The sequence below is a fragment of the Protopterus annectens genome, chromosome 2.part0, assembly GCF_019279795.1.
Source record: "Protopterus annectens isolate FY-2018-M chromosome 2.part0, PAN1.0, whole genome shotgun sequence".
In the NCBI taxonomy this organism is placed as follows: domain Eukaryota; kingdom Metazoa; phylum Chordata; order Ceratodontiformes; family Protopteridae; genus Protopterus; species Protopterus annectens.
Genome location: NC_056728.1, coordinates 1,126,586,221 through 1,126,608,643, shown reverse-complemented (window position 1 = coordinate 1,126,608,643; position 22,423 = coordinate 1,126,586,221). Strand labels below are relative to the sequence as shown.

General features: G+C 41.6%; 1 protein-coding gene across 1 annotated transcript in view; it reads left to right on the top strand.

Moving 5' to 3' along the window:
* The window catches only part of LOC122793371 (probable E3 ubiquitin-protein ligase HERC6), a 962,939-nt gene that overhangs the window by 145,418 nt on the left and 795,098 nt on the right, over positions 1–22,423 (top strand). The window lies entirely within an intron of this gene.

Sequence of the window (22,423 nt, the reverse complement as noted above, 5' to 3'; positions counted from 1 at the left end):
GGGAACTGCTGATTGAGGGCTTCAGTGTCTGTTATTCAAAAAGTGTATTAATTCTGGTTTAAGCACTTGGGCTTCAGGCCAGTTATTTTACATTAAGAAGGTTCGTGGACTGCACTCTTGTGGGAGGAGAGGCTGGACTCTGCCCTTCTGAGCTGGGAATTTCTGGTTAAAGGCTTATAGTGCCTGCATATTTGAACTGCTTCTTACTGAAATTGGTACACCTTGTTTGCTGTAGCATAGACTAGATCCAGGCCTGCTGAATCTAGCTTTGTTTGTATAACTTCAGCACTAATCCAGGCATTCTTTAAAGTATTCAATTGTATTTATTACTGCTTGGTAGTAACTTGATTAAAGTGTAGCTATCATTCTAAGTCTTTTGGATTAAGCACTTGGGCTTCAGACCAGTTGTTTTACATTAGGAAGGTTTGTGGCCTGCACTGTGGTGGCAGGACAGGTAGCTTACATCCTTCTAAGTTGGGAACTGCTGATTGAGGGCTCAGTGTCTGTTATTCTGAAAGTGTTTGCTGTAGCATAGACTAGATCCAGGCCTGCTGAATCTAGCTTTGTTTGTATGCTTGTTGTTTGTTTGCTTGTTATTTTCCTGAAACACTAATTCCACGTAAAACGTGGCTTTTCAGCGCTTCTGTGGATCCCTAGTGATATCTGCATTGCTTACTGTACTTATTTCCTTGTTTCACTTGAAAGAAAGTTACTCTTTGTCGTTTTTGCATTTAAGTTACCTGTAACACATTGCATTTAAGTTACCTGGCACTTGCTCACTAAAGCGATTATATAAGTCAGCACTAAAAAAATAAAAGCACTACACCCTCACAAACTCCCCTTGAGTACCTTGTTCCCCATTGGCCCTTTTTTCAATTATAAAGGAATTCCCAATACTATTCTAGCATGTCCAAAGGTCAGTTGTCAATCTCCTCTCCGGTCCAGCTGGTGAATCTGGGAATCTTGAGGCAATGTTACAACTGCCTCATGCACACAGACAACCCTCTCCTCCTCCCAACAAATTCCAACACATGTGAGAGATGCAACGATATAGCCAAACTGGAGGCTAAGCTCTCTCAACTCAGTACTGGCGTAACCAGTCAGGAGGAGAAGGAAACCACACTCACTACAATTCCAGTCTCACATAGACCTACCATGACAGCAAACCAAACACATAAACACATAAAAACATACTCTGAGGCTCTAAATAAAAATCTGCCTAAGCAGCAGAGACCTCCAAAGCAGACACCCAAGCAACCGATACCCCTAAACAAAACACGTGCAACACATAGCTCACAAAACCAGTGTGCCGAACTGTCACACCCTTAAGGCTAAACAACACACCTGATACACTTGTAATAGGTGACTCTATCGTCAGGCACACTGACGTCCCGCTCACCAGGTTGAACAAGGAGAAGGTCACGGTCAACTGCCTGTCTGGCGCTAGGATCTGCCACATAACACAAGCACTCAGGTCACTCCAAGGCAAGTACAAATATGACTCTGTCATTGTCCATGCTGGTGTGAATGACCTGAGACGTACTTCCCTGGACTACATGAAAAGAGACATAGAGGAGCTCTGTGAAAATGTAGCCCAGGCCGGTATGACCCTGACCTTGAGTAGCATCTTACCTTCACCAAGAATGATGCCACAATATGAAGACAAGATGATCAATTTCAACAATTGACTTAAGTATTGGTGTCATTCAAAGGGGATCCAATGCCTGTCAGCCTGGGATGACATGCTCGACAAGCCATGATGCTTCGCTAGGGATGACTTGCACCTGTCACCCCTGGGCTTTCGGATATTGGCAAAGGCTCTTGCTTCCCCCATAGTGCCTTTTTTAGGCAAAGCTCTAAAGACAAACCCACTTCCATAGGTATCACAAGGGATAAGAAACTAAGAGTAATGCTACTCAATGCCAGAAGTCTAAACCTCAAGATGCACGCACTCAAAACTCTCCTTAGCATGGAGAACATCGATATCTGTGCAGTAACAGAAACCTGATTCAAGGCTCCCGAGAGCACCCCAGCACTACCAGGTTATACCTCATACCATGCTTTTCGGCCCCAAAACTTGGACCGAACCACAAAAGGAGGGGGAGTATCAATATTTGTCAAAGATACCCACACCTCCAGGTTGGTGGCACAGCACGAAGCATCAGAGACTATCCATGTGCAACTAACAGTGGATAAAACTGCCTTCCAGTTTATAGCCTGCTACAGACCACCCTCCCAAACCCAGGAACCCCACTCGGCCTTCCTGAGAACACTTGAAAATATAAAGGTCTCTCCAAACACCATTATATTGGGCGACTTCAACTACCCAAACATAGACTGGGAGCATTACTCTAGCTCCAACACCCTAGCCCAAAGGTTCCTAGAATTTATAAACTCAAATGCTATGGAACAACTTGTTACCACTCCCACAAGAGGGGAAAACATACTGGACTTGATCATCACCAACATGGGGACTCTATGCTCCAGGCCAGAAGTGTATCCCTCATTGGTAAGATCAGACCATAAACTAATCTCACTGGATATTCACATCCTGACCCCACCCCCTGCCCAGAAAACCACAGTGAAAAACTTCTCTAAAGCAAATTTCACACTCCTCAAAACCGAGGTGGAATCCTTCAAAGCCCCCGAGCCTGTGGAAAATACGGCCCAGACCGCAGAATCCTTTATAAATGCATTCTATGAACACCTTCAGGAATGCATGGATCATGCAATCCCAAATAAAACCAAGACCCAATCCTCCAACGGCAGGCGTCCTGTCTGGTGGACCCCAGCCATAAACAAACTATACAGTAGAAGGAGGAAGCTACTACATGATAGAGCAAAATCCCAAAAAGGGAAGGCATCTCTGATCAGTATTAGCAAAAAACTACGGCCAGCTTCGAGAGAAAAATTGCACAGGACACTAAGGATAATCACAAGACTTTCTTTAGTTATGTTAGGAACCTGGGTGGGAATTCCCAGATTGCTCAGAATTAGTCCAAAATGACAAAAAATACATCGAACCCACAGACATTGCCAACATCCTAGCTGACAGGTTCAGTGCAAACGTCTCCCCCCCTCCCTACCAAAAGGGCAAATATCTATCCCAGCAGAGTGCTGCCCCCCTGACATCTCAGATGCTCAGGTAAGAGCCGCCCTCTCCAAAGCAAAAAACACAGCATCAATGGGACCAGATGGTGTCACGGGCTGAGTCCTACATGAACTTCAAGAAGAGCTAAACCCAAACATAAAACTACTGTTCAATCTTAGCCTTACTATAGGATATGTACCCAAAGAGTGGCGTACAGCAACAGTGGTCCCTCTCCACAAAGGTGGTGCCTCAACAGATCCTGGAAACTATCGCCTCATAAGCCTGACTAGCTTGGTCTGCAAAGCTATGGAAAGGATCATCATGAACCTCATAAATAAACATATTGGGGACCTACAGACACTGGATCCTACCCAATTCGGCTTTGTTAAGGGCAGATCCTGCCTCTTAAACCTGGTCGATTTCTTTGAAACAGTCACCAAGGCCATTGACGAGGGAAAGGTGGTCCACACAGCCTACCTGGACCTCGCAAAAGCCTTCGATACAATACCCCACTCGGGCATTATAGATAAGCTCACCAGCTTAAATATAAACCCCTATGTCACTAGATGGGTTGCAAACTGGCTCAAGGACAGAACCCACATGGTTAGAATTGCTGGAGCCATGTCAGACTCCAAACCAGTTACAAGTGGCGTCCCACAAGGCTCAGTCCTGGGACCTCTTTTGTTCGGTATATATTTCTCGGAGGTACAGGCCAATACGGAAGGACTGTGGCTGACCAAGTACGCAGATGACTGCAAACTGGGCACTATAATCGACTCTCCAGCCGACACAAGCATCCTCCAAAAGGGCCTCATAGAAACAGACAACTGGTGCCAGAGCCATGGCCTCAAGCTAAACGCCAAAAAGTGTATAGTCATCCCCTTTGGCAAAAACAAAGTGCCCCCAAAATTACCACATATGTGGTAATCCATTAAGTACAGAAGAAGTAATTAGGGACCTGGGGACCCAAGTTGATAGCAATCTCTCATTTGACAACCACGTGACCAAAGTGGTTAGTAAAACATTTTATATAGCCCACCTAATCATGAAGGGATTCACATCTAGATCAGGGGGAGGTCATCGTGCCTCTTTACTCATCCCTCATCAGGCCCATAATTGAGTACAATGCCCCTTTTGGGATGTACCTTACCAGACACCTGCAGCAACTGGAAAAACCCCAAAAGTACCTCACCAAGAGGATCAAAGGGCTCAAACAGATGCCATATGCTGCCCGGTTAAAGAAACTCCAGCTCTACTCAGTGGCATACCGCCTGCTCAGAGGTGATCTGTGCCTGACTTATAAAGCCATGTCCAACCCGTAATTAATGGACATGCTGCACCTCAGAAAATCCAAATCCCATCGAGCTACGCTCTCGAGAGACTTGAACCTCAGCACTGAAATAAATAGGACATGCTGGAGGGACAGATTCATAACCCAGAGGCTCCCTTCACTCTGGAATAAAATCCCAGTCCAGGTTAGGCAGAGTCCCTCATTCACTCTCTTCAAGAGGAATCTTGATGAGTGGATGGGAGATCGCAGGTTTACCCCAGGTATCACTTCTGTGTCACTGTTAGACAGAGGCACAGTATACTAACCTCGAAAAAAGGCATAGCAAAATTAATTTAAAATGGGTGGTGAAAGCCAAACACACTCTGGCTAGGCTTATAAATGCCCTAGGGCAGATAGCCTTGTATGAACCTATGAACCTATGAACCTATGAACCTCTTAACTCAAGAAATCTGGACAAAGCTTAAAATAATGGGGGGACAGAGTTTAAATATTGCTCTTATAAACTTAATTTGCTAGAATAACAGGATTTGTGTTAGCATGCATTTTCTGAAGGCTATGAAGTCTGAAACTCCTATATGTCATTATTTGGTCATTTTTAGTGACTGTGCTTTGCCCGAAATCCAAACATTTTATGAGGAATAGACCAAATATTTGAGCCAAAAATCTGGACGTTCTGTGAAAATCTATACAGTTGAAAGATATGATTTACGTACCGGGAGGCTTAACTTGTGAGATACATGGTAAAATGGTGTGATGCACATGAAAAAGTAATGATGTGAGATGGGGGATTATATTGTTGATGTTTTGGGGACCTCCTAATACTGCTCTGGTCCATTGAAGCTGACTGAATTTGTCTGACCTGATGATGAATCCAAAAACAACCGGATTGCTTTAAATGCTACACAGATGAGCGTTTAAATGAGACATCAGGTTTTACAGGCTATTGTGAATGATCCCTGTTTTATATTTTTTAGGGGGTGGGCAACAAAAACAAATTGAAACGTAAGTGTCAGAAGCTAATTTATCAATTGCTGACTGACCTCTATATACATGATTAGATAACTTGTATAAGGGTGCAAGGCTTCACTTTTATGGAGCCATGTGGACTGCTTAATGCACCAAAAATAGCATTTCAGCACCCTTAAGCATTCTGTTGATGAGGTAGTTTATTCATTCCTAGAACATAACCATTTTTATTCACGTGTAGGTTCAGAACTACTACCTTTAGTTTCTCTAGCTAACAGGTTAGGCATTAAGGTGTTTTTTTTATTATCTGAGATTTTCTCAGTTTTGTTTGCTGACTCGCACAGTGGAGTCACTGTTCTGTATGACGGACTCTAGTCAGAGAGCTTGTCAAGTCTGAAAGTTGTCTCAATCTTCATATTGGATGTATCAACACAGTGGCTGTCCCAAACTATGGTACTTGTATTCATTTCTTCAGGACTGTCATTTTCCTTGGCCATTACACACCCTTAGCCATTGCATGTCTAGGCCTCATCTGGTGAGAATACCATTTGTGATAAATTCTTGACCCATCTTTAAAAACTTGATATGAAACTGGGCCCACATCAGTAACCTGGAAGTGTACTTGTACATTTGTTATGCTACAGATTTTTCTAATGTTGCTTCTTTAATAGTCTCACTGAGACTTAGTTTATTAGGTCCAGTCTTGTTCTGATATGACTACTTATAACAGTTCTACAGGTGCCTGTCCAGTGGTACAGTTCAGAGCTGTTCTATATTGCAGCAGAAAATTGACATTTTTTACTTCCAATTCCAATCAGGCATACTGAAGATAAACTTTCTAATGCCAGGATCTGTGACATCAAAAGGACTAAAATTCCACTCATCAGGCATATATACAATTATAATCTAGTGGTAGTCCATGTGGATGTGAATGATGTGAGGTATATAGCCCTGTGGGACATGCAGAATGACTTGCTGGATTTCACCATGCATGTGCCCAATGCAGGTAAGACACTGGTCTTGAATGGAATCTTTTCTTCACCCAGAGTGATGCCTATACACACGGAAAAGATTATTAACTTCAGCAGTTGCCTTAGTAGCGGATGTCATTGTGTCAACATGGGAGAAGACAATAGCAGTCCAAGGATGCCCTCAGCTCTCATTCCATGGCTTCCTCATAATGGCTAAAGTCCTTGTTGCCCCAATGTGCCGTTTTGCCGTTTTAATTTTGGCTAAGACATCCCAACATAACCAATATTAGTCTAGCCATTTCTATTCCTAAACTGTACCAATCAGATAGCTGTTCTCACTGCCAGAAATCTTGGGAACAAATTGCCTGATCTTAAATTTCTTAAACAGATACACATTTGCAAAGTTACTGAGACTTGGTTGCAGTATAAAGACAGCACTCCCTCCATACCTGGGTTTTGCATCTACATGCACTCGGGCCTAATGGACACTGTGGTGGCATTTCCATAGTTACGGGTCACAACACCTATAGACAGATTTCCAGAGACCCGCAAAGTGAACTAACTGAACAAGTTACTGTGAAATAGACAAACTATCAGCTTGATGCCCACCAAGTCCCATGACAACCATGTAAGATTCCCAAGTGTACTTGGAACCTACCTAGTTTGTTTAAAATGCCTTTATAATGGGATATTTTGACACTGCTCAATAAAATGGTGCACCTATACCACCAAAGTTGGGTATGCCCAGAGATTCTTAGACTTGATAAATAAAACTTTTTTAGATTTGATAGTTAACAAACCTACTAGTGGATATAACGTTCTTGACCTGCTCCTAACTAATATAGTCACTACATGTGACACCCCACTAGTTTCTCCATCCCTGGTTAAGTCTGACCATAAACTCATAACCTTTTCTTTCAAAGTCTCTAAAACCTCTGCAGTCAAGAATTCTGAATTCAGGGATTTCAAATAGATAATCTTCTCAAATTCTATGATGAGTTATGCAAATTCACTTAACTTCAGAACCAACACAGAGTTACTATTCATACAGAGGAGCTTTTTCCTGCTTTTTTAAATGCTTTGTCCTGGAAAGTTTAAGAACAAATCACTCTGGTAATGCACCAACTTTAATCTTTATAACAGAAAAAAATTATTTAATTGTAGAACAGAATTAATATTCCTTGTGTTAACAAAAGCATCAAGAATATCAGGAAGGAACTAGAAGCTTCTATTAGGGCTAATAAGGCTAATCATGAACTTTGCTTCCAGTCCTGAATCTACTCTTTCTTTAGATACATTAGGAAACAAAGCAACTCCCATTGGTGGACTGAGCTTAACTAAAATAACACCACCCACTCAGACCCAGTAGACACAGAAAATATGGTAGATAAATTTAGTGCAATTGTACCTCTGAAACCTTTACCTTAATTCCACAAATACCTTGCATCTGCTAACATTATAAAGGAATGCATACTGAAGGTGCTCTCTAAAATAAAATTAGTACCGTTGTGGGGCCTGATAATTTACCTGGATGCGTAATAAATAGTACCAAACATGTCCTTGTGGTGCTCTTCTTAAATTGTTTAACCTGAGCTTAGCTACTGGATTTTTCACTTAAGTATGGCAAACCTTACACAAAGGCAGCCCTACCAGTGAACCAGGAAACGTTTTAGCTTGAAAAGTCTGATCTTTATATGGAGCTGGACAAAGTATTTGATATATCTCATGCTGGCATCATAAACAAGCTACATGCCTTAAAAGTAGATCCATGCATAGTGAGGTATAGCCAACTGGCTGAAAGATAAACCTATTCAGTTAAATTGGCATGTATGATAAAGTATGAATGTAGCTAGTGGTGTGCCCTGGGCTCAGTTTTCACCATAGACTTTTCCATTCTCCAGACATTTGGCTAACCAGTTTGCAGATGATTGCAATCTGGGTATTATTGTCAAATCTTCCTCTGATACCCATTAATTACAGGAAGAATTAGCCCTTGTAAACAATATGGAAAAATAGTTATAAATGAAAAAAAAAGTGTAAAATTGTTACATTTGTTAAGCAACTTCATCCTTCACTGTACAGTATAGCCAATATCCTACTCCAAAATGATTAAGTAGTCACAAATCTAGGAACCTGGCTTGATAATCCCCTGTTTCTTGAAGACTATGCAGCAGCAATAGTCCATAAATCCTATTTAAGCAGACCTAAAGGCATATCATCCAGGTCAAAAGAATTTCTCTTCCCTCTATGCAGCCCTAATTATACCGATTATCGTACAGTGCCCACTTCAGGATGCATCTTTCCAGACATATTAAGCAACTGGTAAGACCCTTGAGGTTTCTAACCAATAAGATTGTCTAAAGTTCAACCTTAGCCTACATACAGGTTTTGAACCAAGTGAATGGAAAACTGCTGCAGTCATTCCCCTCCTTAAGGGAGGGCCTTTCACAGACCCAGTCATTCACAAACCCACAAATCAGACCGATCTTCTAAATGTTTCCATGGATTTGAGTATCATGGAACAAATTGGTAAGAACATGGAGAACCTTCAAACACTTGGATCCATCTGTATGGGTTTGTCAAAAACAGGTTATATATACTCAACCTGGAGGACTTTTTGAAAAGGTCCACAAAGCAATGGATTAAAGCAAAATGGGTACACGCCACGTTCCTCAACCTAGCCAAAGCTTTTGACACAATCCCCTACTCAGACATTGCAGAAAAGCTAAATAAACTGGGAATACACTGATATGTCCCCTGCTGGACTGTCAACCGATGAGTCACAGGAAATCAAAATAGGGGAAGTTACCTTCACAAACAGATCAAGTCACTAGTGGAGTCCCCCAGGGTTCTGTGCTGGGACCTCTCCTGTTTGATATCTACTTCTCTGAATTAAAAGCCAATATCAAAGGGCTTTGGCAAACTATGTTTACAGAGGACTGCAAGCTAGAAGCAGTCTTTGAATCCCCAAATGACTTGGCCATCACACAGGAAGGTTTGTCCCAAATAAACACCTAGTGCCAAAATCATGGATTGAAACTAAATGCCAAAAAATGCGTTATTGTATCCTTTAAAAAGTTGTCTACACCAGGGAACTACCGCATTGGGGGCAGATTCATTTAGTTGGGATTTGGAAAATTGTGTGGAGAGTAACCTTACTTTCGATGTAATTATGTCCATTGTCATAATAAAGTCCTGTCTTGCACAGCAGCTTAAAAACAATAGGATTGTGACTAGATCTAGGGATGTCATTGTCTCCCTTTACTCAGCCCTCATTAGGCCAATGATTGAGTAAAATGCCCCTTTTGGTGTGTAGCTGTCCAGGCACTTGCAACAACTGGAAGGCCCACAGAGATACCTTACTAAAAGGAATTGAGGCCTACACAACATGTCTTACATGAGCCAACTCAAAGCCCATTTGCTATACTCTGTATCCTGCAGATTGTTAGGAAGTGACCTATGTCAAGATGTCATTCTATTCATTAATTATGGATTTACTGCACATCAGCAAGTCAAATGGCATCAGAAATGCTTGGTCTAGGGATATAAACCTCTTATGCAACATCAACAGAATGGTTTGAATGGGCAGTTATAATTCGTAGGATGCTGCTCTTGAACAGAATCCCCATCAGTGTAAAGCAAAACTCAACCCTGTCCTTGGTCAAACGCGACTTGGATTTAAGGATAGGAAACGGAAAATTTACCTCAGGACTGCCCCCTGTACTACTGATGGAGAGAGGCATTTCCTAAATGCTATATCTCATGCATGGGTACCCTCAAATTATCTGTGGTGTGATTCCCGTTATTCTGATTCCCGTTATTCTGATTAGGAGTAATGCACAGTTATTGACCATGAGATGGGTAAGGCCGGTCTAACACCAAATTAAATATGTTAATTCAAGCACCAAAAGAGAAACTGGCGAGGTATAAAATGGCCCACAAGGATGCTAAACCTGTATGTGCCTGCACTTGGGTATTTTCATGGAAGGCAAGTAGCAGATGAGACAGGGATGACACCTAATAATTAGAAGGCTTAGTTTGAGTTTTTTTTTTTAAAGAACACTTGCTGCTTGCCACTAATACAAACAAATATACATTTTCTGTTTAAAGTGTTATAGGCAAACAAGCAAAGGCAGAAGAAAGTAATAGTGGAAAAAAGTACAGTTGTGTAAGTAAACTAGATCACTGCTGCAGTAGTCTTAAATAGATGGGGTTATAACCTTCACAGGATATAACAGTCGGCCACCTGCCAGACTTTCAGGATAGCCCACACCATTGATAATTCAAGGTGGCAGTAGAAAAAATCAGCACTATGGGTACACGTCCTTCAGACATTTCATGGCAACTGTAAGAAGGGGGCTAGAGCCCTGAAAGAGGAGACGGCTAGGTATATAAAACTCTATGTCCAGACCCTGGCAACAAAAATATACCACAAAATAAGGGGATGGAGGGAGGGAGTGGCTACTGCAATGGTGATCATTCAAAATCTACTGCTATGGTGTGTTTACTTACACAACTGTAATATGTTCAGCATTTGATCACTGCTGCAGTAGATTAGTTATGTGGGTAGGTTACCTCAATTTAAGAGGCTTGGAAGGATGAGGGTCCAGCAGACTCTAGCAAAGCCTGCTCTAGGCCTGGAAAAAGAGCCTTGTTTGTAGTGCTTTGCAAAAGTATGTAGAGAGACTAAGTAACTGCCTCTAGAATTGAGTCCACCCTATTGTAAAAAGTCACCAATGAAGCCAAGACCCTAGTAAAATTTGCCTTAACCATGCATGGAATTAACTTTTATAGTGACCATAACAAAGAAGATAGCATGGGACAACCATTTCAAAATAGTCTGCTATGATGCAGGTTGTCCTTTTTTTCTTACAATCATAAGACATTAATAACTGATGGTTCTGTCATGGTAGTACCAGAGCTGCCCGTAGGCATCCAAAGTATGAATAATCCTCTCCCTCAGCTTTAGGTTCTAGAAAGAAGACTGGGAGATAACTTGACTCAAAGTAAATCCCAATACCATTTTAGGCATAAATGAGGGATTAGTTCTCAAAGAAACCCTATTTTTGTAGAAAACAAGGTAATGTTGACTCACCCTGAGAGCTTGTAACTCCGACATCAGGAGCAATCAACAAAATTGTTTTCCATGTTAAGCTCAAATCAACCTGATTAGCTAGTTCAGATGGAGCCGGAGTTAAGTTTTCCAAAACAAAAATGAGATCTCCATGGACGAGTCACCTGTTTTCTAGGTGGATGGGTATGCCGAAACCCTTTCAAGAACATTTTGAAATATGAATGACTTGAAAGATGGGGATCCACTGGCAAACATTCTGAAATGACTGACAAATAACCTTGAGAGAGGAGTAAGAAAAACCAGAGGATGTTTCACACATTTTGTAGAACCACATAAATACTAGCCTTAAAAGGGTATTGGTTCTTATACTGGCAGAAACTAGAACATCTTTTCCATTTACTAATAGATGATTTTCTAGTAACAGTTTTTTTGCTTCCTTTAGTACCTTCTGCACATCTGCAGGAAAATGAAGTGACTAAAAGGTACTAAGATTCTGTCATCCAGACAGTTAGTTGCAGTTGTTTCAAGATGGGGTACATCAAACAACCCCTTGTGTGAGTAGGTCTAGTCTGTAAGGAAGCTTGTGGTAATTGAGTAGGGCCAGTCTGAGAAGCTTGTGGCAACTGCCGTTGGCCATTTTAAAAACAAGGGAGAACAACTGTTTGGCTAGAAGGGAGTCACAGTGATGATCTTTGGAGAGTCCTTCTGGATCTTTAGAATTTTGGATATTAGTAGAAAAGGTGGAAACATTCCCATTCAAGGGAAAGAAAAGCATCTGTTTTCCAGGTCTGCTTGCAAGGAGTCCTGGAGCAGAATTTTCCTGCTTAGTTATGTATGGTGGCAAAAAGCTCTACCTGAGGCATTCCCCACAGCTGGATCAAATCCTGGAAGACGCCCAATTTAGTTTCCATTCATGAGGGTCTGGCCTGATCCTTCTCAATGTGTCTACCACAATGTTTTGTTCTGACAGAATGCAAGATGCGCGTAGAGTGAGATTGTGCTGAATTTTATATATTCCAGGCTACACTGGCTGACCTGCACAGAGAGTTAGATCTAGAACTCCCCTGTTGAAGTACCACATCACTGTGATGCTGTCTGTAATCACTTGCAATGGCCCTGTGGAGCATAGGTAATTGAAAGAGTTTAATTCATTTATAACCGCTAACATCTATTTTATGTTTGTTTTGGTCTGTTTTTTTTATTACAGAGATCTTGCACTTTTACTCGGACAGACATGGCTCCACAAGCAAAGTCTAATGGATTCCAATAAAACTGGTCTCTCCAACAGTGCTTTTCTCTTAAATTCCAACACTGGAATCTGAAATATCAAGGGATGTTAAATGTTAGGACTACACAGATTTTAAATACCATTGAATCTTTCTCATGTGGAGTATGACTACAGGAATCATAGATGCTATGAATCCTAGTATCCTGAGAAATTTCCTTGATGAAGTCCTGGACTGTGGAGAACCCCAAGAATAGATTTATATATAAATATTTTTCTTGTGGAAGCAAAGCTCTTTGAACTATGGTAGCTAGGAGATACCTCAAGAAAACAATGCTGTGGGAAGGAGACTAACAAATACAGTAAAATGTGAATATATATTGCAGTTTGCAATAGGCTGTCACTGAAGTTGGACACTTTGTGAATACCATTGGAAGGGTGGATAACCTAAATGGTAAGCTAGAGAAGTGATAGTATAAACCAGACACAGAAAGCCTTAAGTTGAAATTTGATGTCATAGGAATATCATAAACCTCCTTTAAATATACTAAAGAACTGAAAGGGAGAATAAGTGGTAATGACTTATGAAGGGGTAGCATTTTGAAGTTTGGGACTTTCACAAATTGGTTGAAAAAGGAAAGATCTAGGAATGTGTCCGTGAGGCATCTTTCTTTGGTACTAGAAACATTCTTGAGTAAAACCTTCCCCTGACTGAGAAAGGGGACATTACTGTATGATCTACTAAGTGAGCAGATGCTGAATGACATGAGAGAATAAGAATGTGATCTAGAGGAAAAGGAATCCTCTGAAAATGAGGTAGAGATGCTCACTGCTATCTGTACTCCAGATGGATTATGCTCATGACTCATTTGTCTGATACTATATGTTGCCAGACAGAGAATGGAGAAACAGAATTTGGGGAGATTTTAGAGGCTTACCAAGGTGTGGAGGAAGATTACAATTTGTAGATGGTTATCCATTCATACTTGTTGGTCTGCCTTGGTTTCTGAGATGCGCCTGGACCAGTGATTTTTCTCCACTGCCAGCTCAAGCTGTCAACAGTCTGGGTGCATGAAAAGTGCCCTGAAGGTTTGGAAGCTAGCCAGCCAAGTTCCATTATGGCCAAGTGAGATGCATTTCCCTCAAGTCAACAAGGGCTTTGAGGGCAGCTCAGTGGTGCAGCTGCTAGCATTGTTGCCTCACAGCAAGAGGTTCTCCGATTCAATTCTCAGCTTGGGTGCCTTCTATGAGGACTATGCCTGTTCTCCCTGTGTTTGTGTGGGTTTCCTCACACATTCCAAAGACATGCATCTGGAGCATTTCTCCCCACCCTCTCATGAAAATGGGCTCTGTCCCAGTCGGACTTTCCTGGTAAACAAATGTTAAATAAGTCAGATACTGAATGTTGATGACCAAAGTCTATATTCCCCACAGGACAAATACATTGAATGTCAGTAGCTGAAAGGTGCTAAGATGCAAGGGGCTTAGCCTTGATCTGTTGTGACAAATCTCACACCCCTGAGAGGCATGCACAGTGGGGCTTAGTGTTTGTGTTTGCCAGTTGGAGAGGAGGGTAGTACTCTGAGGTCACCTCGTCCAGAGGTATAAAGGAATTCCCTCTCCCAAATGGGTGGAGGGGAACTGCCATCACCTGGTTCTGCTGATATGGATAGAAAGGTAGTACAGTGATGTCCCAGAGTTTGCCTATTTTCCATTTTCCCTCAGTAAGCAATTGATTGTAGTTCTTGGTAATCTCCACTATAGTCAACCACTAACACCTGACATGAAAAGGCATGCATAAGTGCATGAAATGTATGTTGAAGCTAAACTTGTTCTATCAACTTTGTATGTAAATGTTATTATTTTTAAATATTTCTGGAAAAATCCCACTGGGTTACAAGTGACCCCTTTGCAGCAGAGGCCTAGGGGGAGAAACTCCACACCAAGGGCTAATGTTAACAGGAAGACTGTAAAAGCAACACTTCTATTGCTACCTGAAAGTAAAAGAATCTTATTGCCACTCACATTTCTATGAAATGCACAAATGACCAGTATCAGCAGTGGTTGCATACGTCAATTGTCAGTCACACAGCAGAAAAGGGAGACTGACACAAACCATAGACCATGGGAACCAGTGCATAATTGTTCCACAAACTCTGTTTACTACTGGATTGCTATCCTATAAATGCTCATGTACAACATTTATTCTTATGTCTTGGTATGTGATAGGGTGGTCATGAAAACATCATGGGGATATGAGGATTGCCTGTCTTCAGTTCCTTGAACAACCATCTTGTACTAATCCCTGAATTCCTGTGGTGGCTGTGCCATATCATACATTTTTTCTTCTGTTTTCTTTATGCCTCCTAAGCCTCCATTTCAGTGACAGCTCCTCCTGTTTCCTGAAGAACTTGTCCTTCCTCCTCCTCATTCATTATGGAACCTCTTCCAGTTGGAGCAGTTTATTCAGTTCACTGATTTGTGTTTCAGTAACTGATGCATGTTGCATAAATGGCCAGCGGTCATTTACAGATCAGTAGAGCACCCAGCTGGCTATTGTATCCACTGTAGGATATAACCACACGTAGCTAATGCTACTGCAGCAGTGATCAAATGAGTAACAACATGTGCTGCTATAATAGCCCTGTTGTCTCTGGTAGTGTCTCTAATAACTCTTCTGTTTTCCTAAGTGTTTACTTAATTTGCAAAGAAGGCAGTTCACACAGCACTGCAAATTCTCACAGTAAACTCCTGCAGCTGATAAAAACCGTTCAGGCAAAGTTAATTAGCTGCTTGCAGTACTGACTGCACAGAAGACACAAAAAATGAACAAGTATAGGAATCTGTCTAGTTCCAACTTCACCACCACAAGTGTTGAGAAAAAAAAAAACACAGAATCTAGTGGTCTTAACTTCATTGATGAGCTTAGTTACAATAATTCCCCAAAATTATGAAAACCAGGTAGTGTTCCACAGTAAGAAGGCTTTGTCACAGACATACAGTTCTCAGTAACCAAGATCAAAAATGTTTTACAGTATTAAACATATCACCTTTTATACACTTAGAAATACTGTAGGTGTGGAAATATACGTATGGTTTAATTTTAAGCCAGTCTATTCAACTTTTCATTGAATAAATACATTTTTGCGGCTGTAAACATGAAAACTGTTATGACAGTTTTTTTTTTCTTTTAACTGCAATGCACTGACATTTTTCCTGACATTTGTTTCTGAGCTGTAAATAAAATTATTTTCTAAATTTTTTCACTCCTGACAGGAGTGTCCAAAATCAGATTTATAGTGGGGGTGGGCAACTTAAAAGTCACAAAGTTTTGAATACAACAACAGTTAGGCGAGTGGATGGGAAAATCAAATGCAGACAGAGATCAGCAATAATCAAGCAGAAAACGTAGCACTCCTCATAGCACTCCTGTCAGTCCCATCTAATCAGCTCATTCTACTGAGTATAGAGAGATCAGTTAGGAAGGCCCACCACCTTACTGTCTTAAATGTGAATTATCTTCTGTTTTCTCCCATCCCACTAAACATGCACTTTATTCAGCTGTTTTTACTGTATCTGTGCTTCTTCCTACTTTATTACTTTGCCTTTTTGCTGCTTGTTCTCAAGTGCTCAGTTGCATTTATTCTGCTGCATTTACTACTGCTTATTAGTAGTCTGATTAAATTGTACATGTTATTCTAAGCCTCTTAGTTTTGATTTAAGCACTTTGGCTTCAAACTAGTTATCTAACATAAAGAAGGTTTGCAGTCAACATTCTTGTGGCAGGAGAAGTAGCTTACATCCTAAGTTGGAAATTGCTGGTTGAAGGCTTATTGTGCTTGTTATTCTAAAAGCATCTTAGTTATTGTTTTCTCGGTTACGGGCTTGGGCTTTAGGCCAGTTATTTCACATTATGAAAGTTTGTGGTTTACACTCCTGTGAGAGGAGAGGGTAGCCTCCGTCATTAAGAGTTGAGAATTGCTGGTTTGAAAGCTTATTGTGCCCATTACTGTAAGTGTCTCTGTTCTGGTCTGTGATCTGCACTCTTGTGGCATTCCTGTCTAGACAGATTTTTTAACTACTAGAGCATGTAGTTTGCTCATAGCTGATCATTGTTCATAAAGTTTCCTTGTCTTATTGACTTGTTTCCTCACTCCTCCTTAGTAGATCAGTGGCCATGGATATGCACTTCTTGACTCTCTCTGTGGTCATTCTGGTTGAGATGGTTATTCTGAGGCATTATAATTGCCTCATGTACAACCCACTTATTCTTAATAAAACTATATGTGAGAGGTTTAAATAACACTGTGGCAAAACTCTGTCATGCAACCATAATGAATCCTGTAGAGGTTGTCAGTGATACTTGCACGCACCTACTGCACAGGGTAAAGACCCTGCACATAAAACTACTTATGCAGAGGTACTTACATTTAACCTTCCTAAAACACTAAGACCACCTGCACATTACAGTGCACACAGGCACTCAGGTCATTGAACCACAGGTATCAGTATGATTCTGTCATAGTCCATGTGGGTGTTAATGACTTGAGACATATCTCTCTTGACTATGAAGTGAGACATGATCAAGCCTGATTGTCTCGGGCAGGTATGAGCCTAGCACTGAGCAGCATACTATCTATTCCAAGGATGCCACTTTACCAACAGAAAATGAATTGATTTTAACAACAGGCTTTGCTTATAGTGTTAATCTGGTGGGGGGGGGGGGTTAGGGTACAATATTTGACAGCCTTGAAGGACATGGTTGACGGATCATGCTGCTTTGCCAGCGATGGTCAGCAATTATCCCCTCTAGGTTGTCCAGTATTGGCAAAGACCTTTTCAACATCCATAGTGCCTTTTTTAGGCAATGCCAAACTGATAAACCTACAGACTTGACTAAACCTATGAAGGAATATCTGAAGGTGGTACTGCTCAATGCTAGAAGTCTTAAACTCCACTCCCTGCAAGCCTTTTTCTCCCTGGAGATTGTAGATATCAGTGTAGTAATGGAGATGTGGTTTAAAGTCAGTGAGAGTACCCCAGGAATTCATGGTTATAATGGTTTTCAGTCATTTAGACCAGCCACTGCACAGGAGGGAACTAATGGTGGAGTAGTGTCAGTCTATATTAAGACTAATGTCACATCCAGAGTAGTTAGTGTAGGACACACTGGAACTTGTTTGTGTGCAATTCACCATAAACAGGGTGTCTTACCATATCCTTGCAACATGTAGGGCCCCCTCTATGTCCCAGGAAACCCATACTACCTATCTTAATGGACTAGAGTCCCTCACAGTTCAACCTAATACAGTATTCTTGGGAGATCTCAACTACCCCCCCCCCCCCGTAGATTGGTAATACTACATCACTTCTTATGCACAAGCCCAGTGACACTAGGCCTAGTAGGAGAATGGACCAACCATTCCTAAACTTTAATACCAACATTACCAACATCCTGGAACAGTTGGTCCATTCTCCTACCAGGGGTACAAATATCCTTCATGTTGTAATAATGAGGATGGGGGGGGGGCTAATGTTCCTTACCCAATGTAATATCTTTCTTCATCAGATCTAACCATATTCAGGGGTTTATATCAGTACATCGAAGTATTACTACTTCGAATGTACTAATATTGAACCATTTGCATCGAAAGCTGGAAATAACGAAGGTGCAGAATATTGAATACTTTCCTAGGGAAATTATTCAGTGGGCTGTTTCTGCAACTTCTCTATTTCCTAGAATGTGGAGCGAAGGTTACGGACCAGGTGAAGGTAAGTGTGCGAACGAAGGTGTGTGAGATAGGGACCTTAGGGTTAGGGAGCAGGTAAGGTGTGTGCGATAGGGACTTTAGGGTTAGGGAGCGTGTAAGGTGAGTGTGTGGTAGGGACTTTAGGGTTAGAGAGTGGGTAAGGTGAGTGTGCAGTAGTTACGGACCTTAGGGTTAGGGTTGGGTTAAGGTAAGTGGATAGCTAGTAGTGTATGTATGGTTTAGTGTAGGGTTTTGTGAAGTGTGTGTGTGGATTATGTCTTTTGGTGTGCTTGTGTTGTGTGTATGTTTGTTGGAACAGGAAATTTTTTTCTCTGGGAAAAAAAATTGCTGTTTTGAGTGTTCGATGTTGTGGTGTTTCGAGTGAAATGGTTCAATATTAGAACATTCGATGTAGTAATACTTTGATGCTCTAATATAAATTCTAAGGCAGTGTTACTTGAAATAAAAATTAAATCTGGGGATCCAGGAAAACCAAAAACCTTTAGGAACTGTTCCAAGGCTAACCTCTCTATACTAAGCAACATCTTGGCTACATTCCAAGCACCCCAACCCCAATAAACACCATAGAACACTCTTGAGATATTTAAAAAATATCTGTGCAGCCATATTGATAGCTGTATAGACAGAGATGTGCCCGTGCATCTTAAGAATAAGACAAACTCAAATGACAAGTCACCCTGTTAGAATTACAGTATCAGTTGGTTATACAACAAAATAAAAAAATCTTGGCTAAGCATAGGAGGAACAAAGAAATGCATACTAAAAGCCCCCTGACCAATCTAAACAGGCAGCTAAGAGGGTTACTTTATACTTCAAAGACTAAATTTGAAGAAAAAATAGCTTCTTAGGCAAAGGACAACCACCAAGTTTCTACAGCTTTGTCTGTAACTTTAGAGGAGTTGGAAAAATGTGCAGAACTTATTGTAAATGGCATCACCAACACTGAACCAGAAGTTATCGCCAAACCTTTAGCTGACAGATTCAGCTCAACCCCCCCCCCAATATTCCAAAGAAAATACCACATAACACAATCCCCACAACCATTACTAGAGAACAGGTCATTAATGCACTTTGCAAGGCAAAAAACACTGCATCGATGGGCCCTGATAACATCCCAGGATGTTTAATAAATAGCATGAAACATTACCTCTCTGGTCCACTTGAATCACTTTTTTTAACTGGAGCCTTCAGTCAGGTTTTGTGCCCAAGGAATGGAAGATGGCTACAGTCATTCCCCTGCACAAAGGAGGTCCAACCACTGATCTAGGTAACTACAGGCCTATAAGTCTTATGTAAGGCCATGGAAAGAATCCTCATGGACATGATAAATGAGGACATAGGTAACCTGAAGATGCTGGACCCATCACAGTTCAGCTTTGTTAAAGGAAGGTCATGCCTGTGCGATACCTTTGCTATACTCACCTGATGCTTGTCTGTCTCAAGTCACCATGCCCTTTGTCGTCTGACCAATATCTACTTGATATGTTGGAGATATGCTGGCTATGAATGCTGGCTATGATCAGCTGTAAGTGCCAGTGTCATCCAGCTAAGCAAGGGCATAATCTCCTGCTAGGATCTGCTTTACCATCCTTTGAAAAGTCACTGAGCCATTCTTTATCCCAAAGACTATTTTAATAAATTAATTTAATGCAAGTGGAGTTAGAAAAGCTGACCTCTTCCTGGCTGCAGGTGTCAAGTGTAACTGCTCACAACCCTTGGGCAAGCAGGAATACTTAAGATTTTAATATCACTAAGCTGCTCAAAGGCTTCATTTATCCGGGGCATGTGGTACATATATGACTGAGTGTGACTGTTCAGCATAGAACCTGGTATGGTCACCTTTGTCACCAACACTGCTGATCAAACCCTGTGACTGTTGGACTCCTGGATTACCCCCATTTCCAAAATTTCATGCAGTTCTGTCTCCGTTTACTTACCTCTATCAAGCACTCTGTAAGGGGTTTGCTTGATTAGCAGTTTGAGTCCTTAGTCAACATAATGCCCCACCTAGTGGGTACACTGGCTTACCAATAAGCATATTCCCTAGACTCCTGTACTGCTGCTTAGAATTTCTGAACCTGGATAGGAGATGGCTGCTAGGGCAGGACTACATGGTACTGCAAGACTTCTGGGCAGGGCTTCTCTGAGACCTGCCAGCAGGTCCATCTGGGTCTGTATCATATGAGCAATTCACACAAATTGCGAACAATCATAATATCAAGCGTATTGGACCTTGAACTTCCTATTGTGGGGGGCTGTGCACCCCACATCCCCCGGTAAATATATTCCAACTCTGAGATCGCAGTACAGTGAGGAAAGGGCAAATATCCCATTCTTCAGTGTACCTCGATCTCTGCAAAAGCACTTCGAGGTCCAGTACATTCGATGATATGAGCGTTCGCAATTCGCTCATATGATATAGACCCAGTCCATCTGTAGTTCCTCCTGTTATCCACTACAAATACTGAGTACCAGGGCATCTGCATAGAGATGAGGCTTTATCATGTTAACATGGCAGAGTTTGTGCTTCTGCATCATGACTGGCAGTTCCACCTTGTAGTTAAAATCATTTAACCTTTACAAAATGGTGAGAACACTTCCAGATTGCCTACAACCTGTCTCTAACAGGATAAGTACTACCACCTCATGCCCAAAACAATGCTTTTTAGCTTTGGTTGTCCTGACATGCCAGACTTTCTGCTGCTGCCTGTGCCTAGTGCTCTTAAGCCATTCCCATGAGCTTGCCATGTCTTGTACTGAACTATAGGATGTACGCCGCAACAAACACCTTGTGGGAATTACACTCACCCTGCCACTCATCATAAATTAAATCCAGGGACACTCGCTCTGTCCTCATACAACAGCTCAAAGGGAAAACGTAGATTTCTTGGGAATCTACCTACATGGAAAGAGTGAATGGGAAATGTATTTGTCCCAGTCCCTCTTGAACTGTCTGCAAATGCTTTCAACATGGTCTTAAATGAAGAATGTAAACTCTCCACCAGTTCACTAGTCTCTGCATTTTAAGAATGAGCCTTTAAATGAAAGCAAAGGTTCCACAAGCAGGTCAGCAAGTCTAACATGATATTAGCACCTCTGTCACTATTTCTCTAAGTACCTACTCTGTAGAAAATGTCTTAAGTACATCTTGCATGTGGAGCTTTGGGTGCTTACTAAGACATCCCACAATGTCCATAACTACCCGCTGAAATAGTTCCTTAGTAACAGGCAAAAGGTATCAACCCTTATTTGTCTTTCTCCTATCTTGCCAACTTTTTGACACTGCCCACAAGTCTTTCAGTACCATGTTACCTCCTTTTCAATACCTGGACAATAAGAAATGTGCATAAACTATCTTTTAGTATGCTCATCTCCTTCTTGGTGACTTCACAGCTCCCCCTTCAAGGGATATGTGCTGTCTTTTGCCAACAAAGCCTCATCCTTTCTCCTTTCAAGGGATTCTCAATCCCTTTGAGTTCTGAGGTCATTGCTGCTGACCAGCTGTACCCCTGAAGTTACTGTATCAGCAGCCCCATTTGAAGGTATGGGCCCTAGCTGGGTCTCCTTCCTGCTACTGTTCCTGCACGATTGCCTCCATGCCTGGCTACATGTAACCAGATGCACGCAATGCACTACATCATCAGTCATTCCTTATCAGGAAATCTGCAGGGATATCCTTAAAAACTGTTACCTTTTTGTTCCCTTACATCCTTCCTAAAACCAAGGAACTCTGGCAATAGATACCTGAAAAGGTGCCCCTTCAAGATCCTTACTGGAGTGGATTGTCCAGGCAAATACTGTAGCTTTTCGTCACTGCAGGAGTAACCATGGTTACTTCTGAGGCTGTGTCCCTCTTGGCAGTGACCTTCCTCTGTATCAGTATAGGATACAGTCTTTAGTGGTTGTTTAGTACTTATTTTTCCAGACTACTCCCCACTTGTACTGCAAATCCTGCTTGCTGCTTCCTGAAACCTTTGCTCCCCACCTTGCCTTAGTGGACAGTGAGACCGTACATATACCCCCTTTGGTTGCAC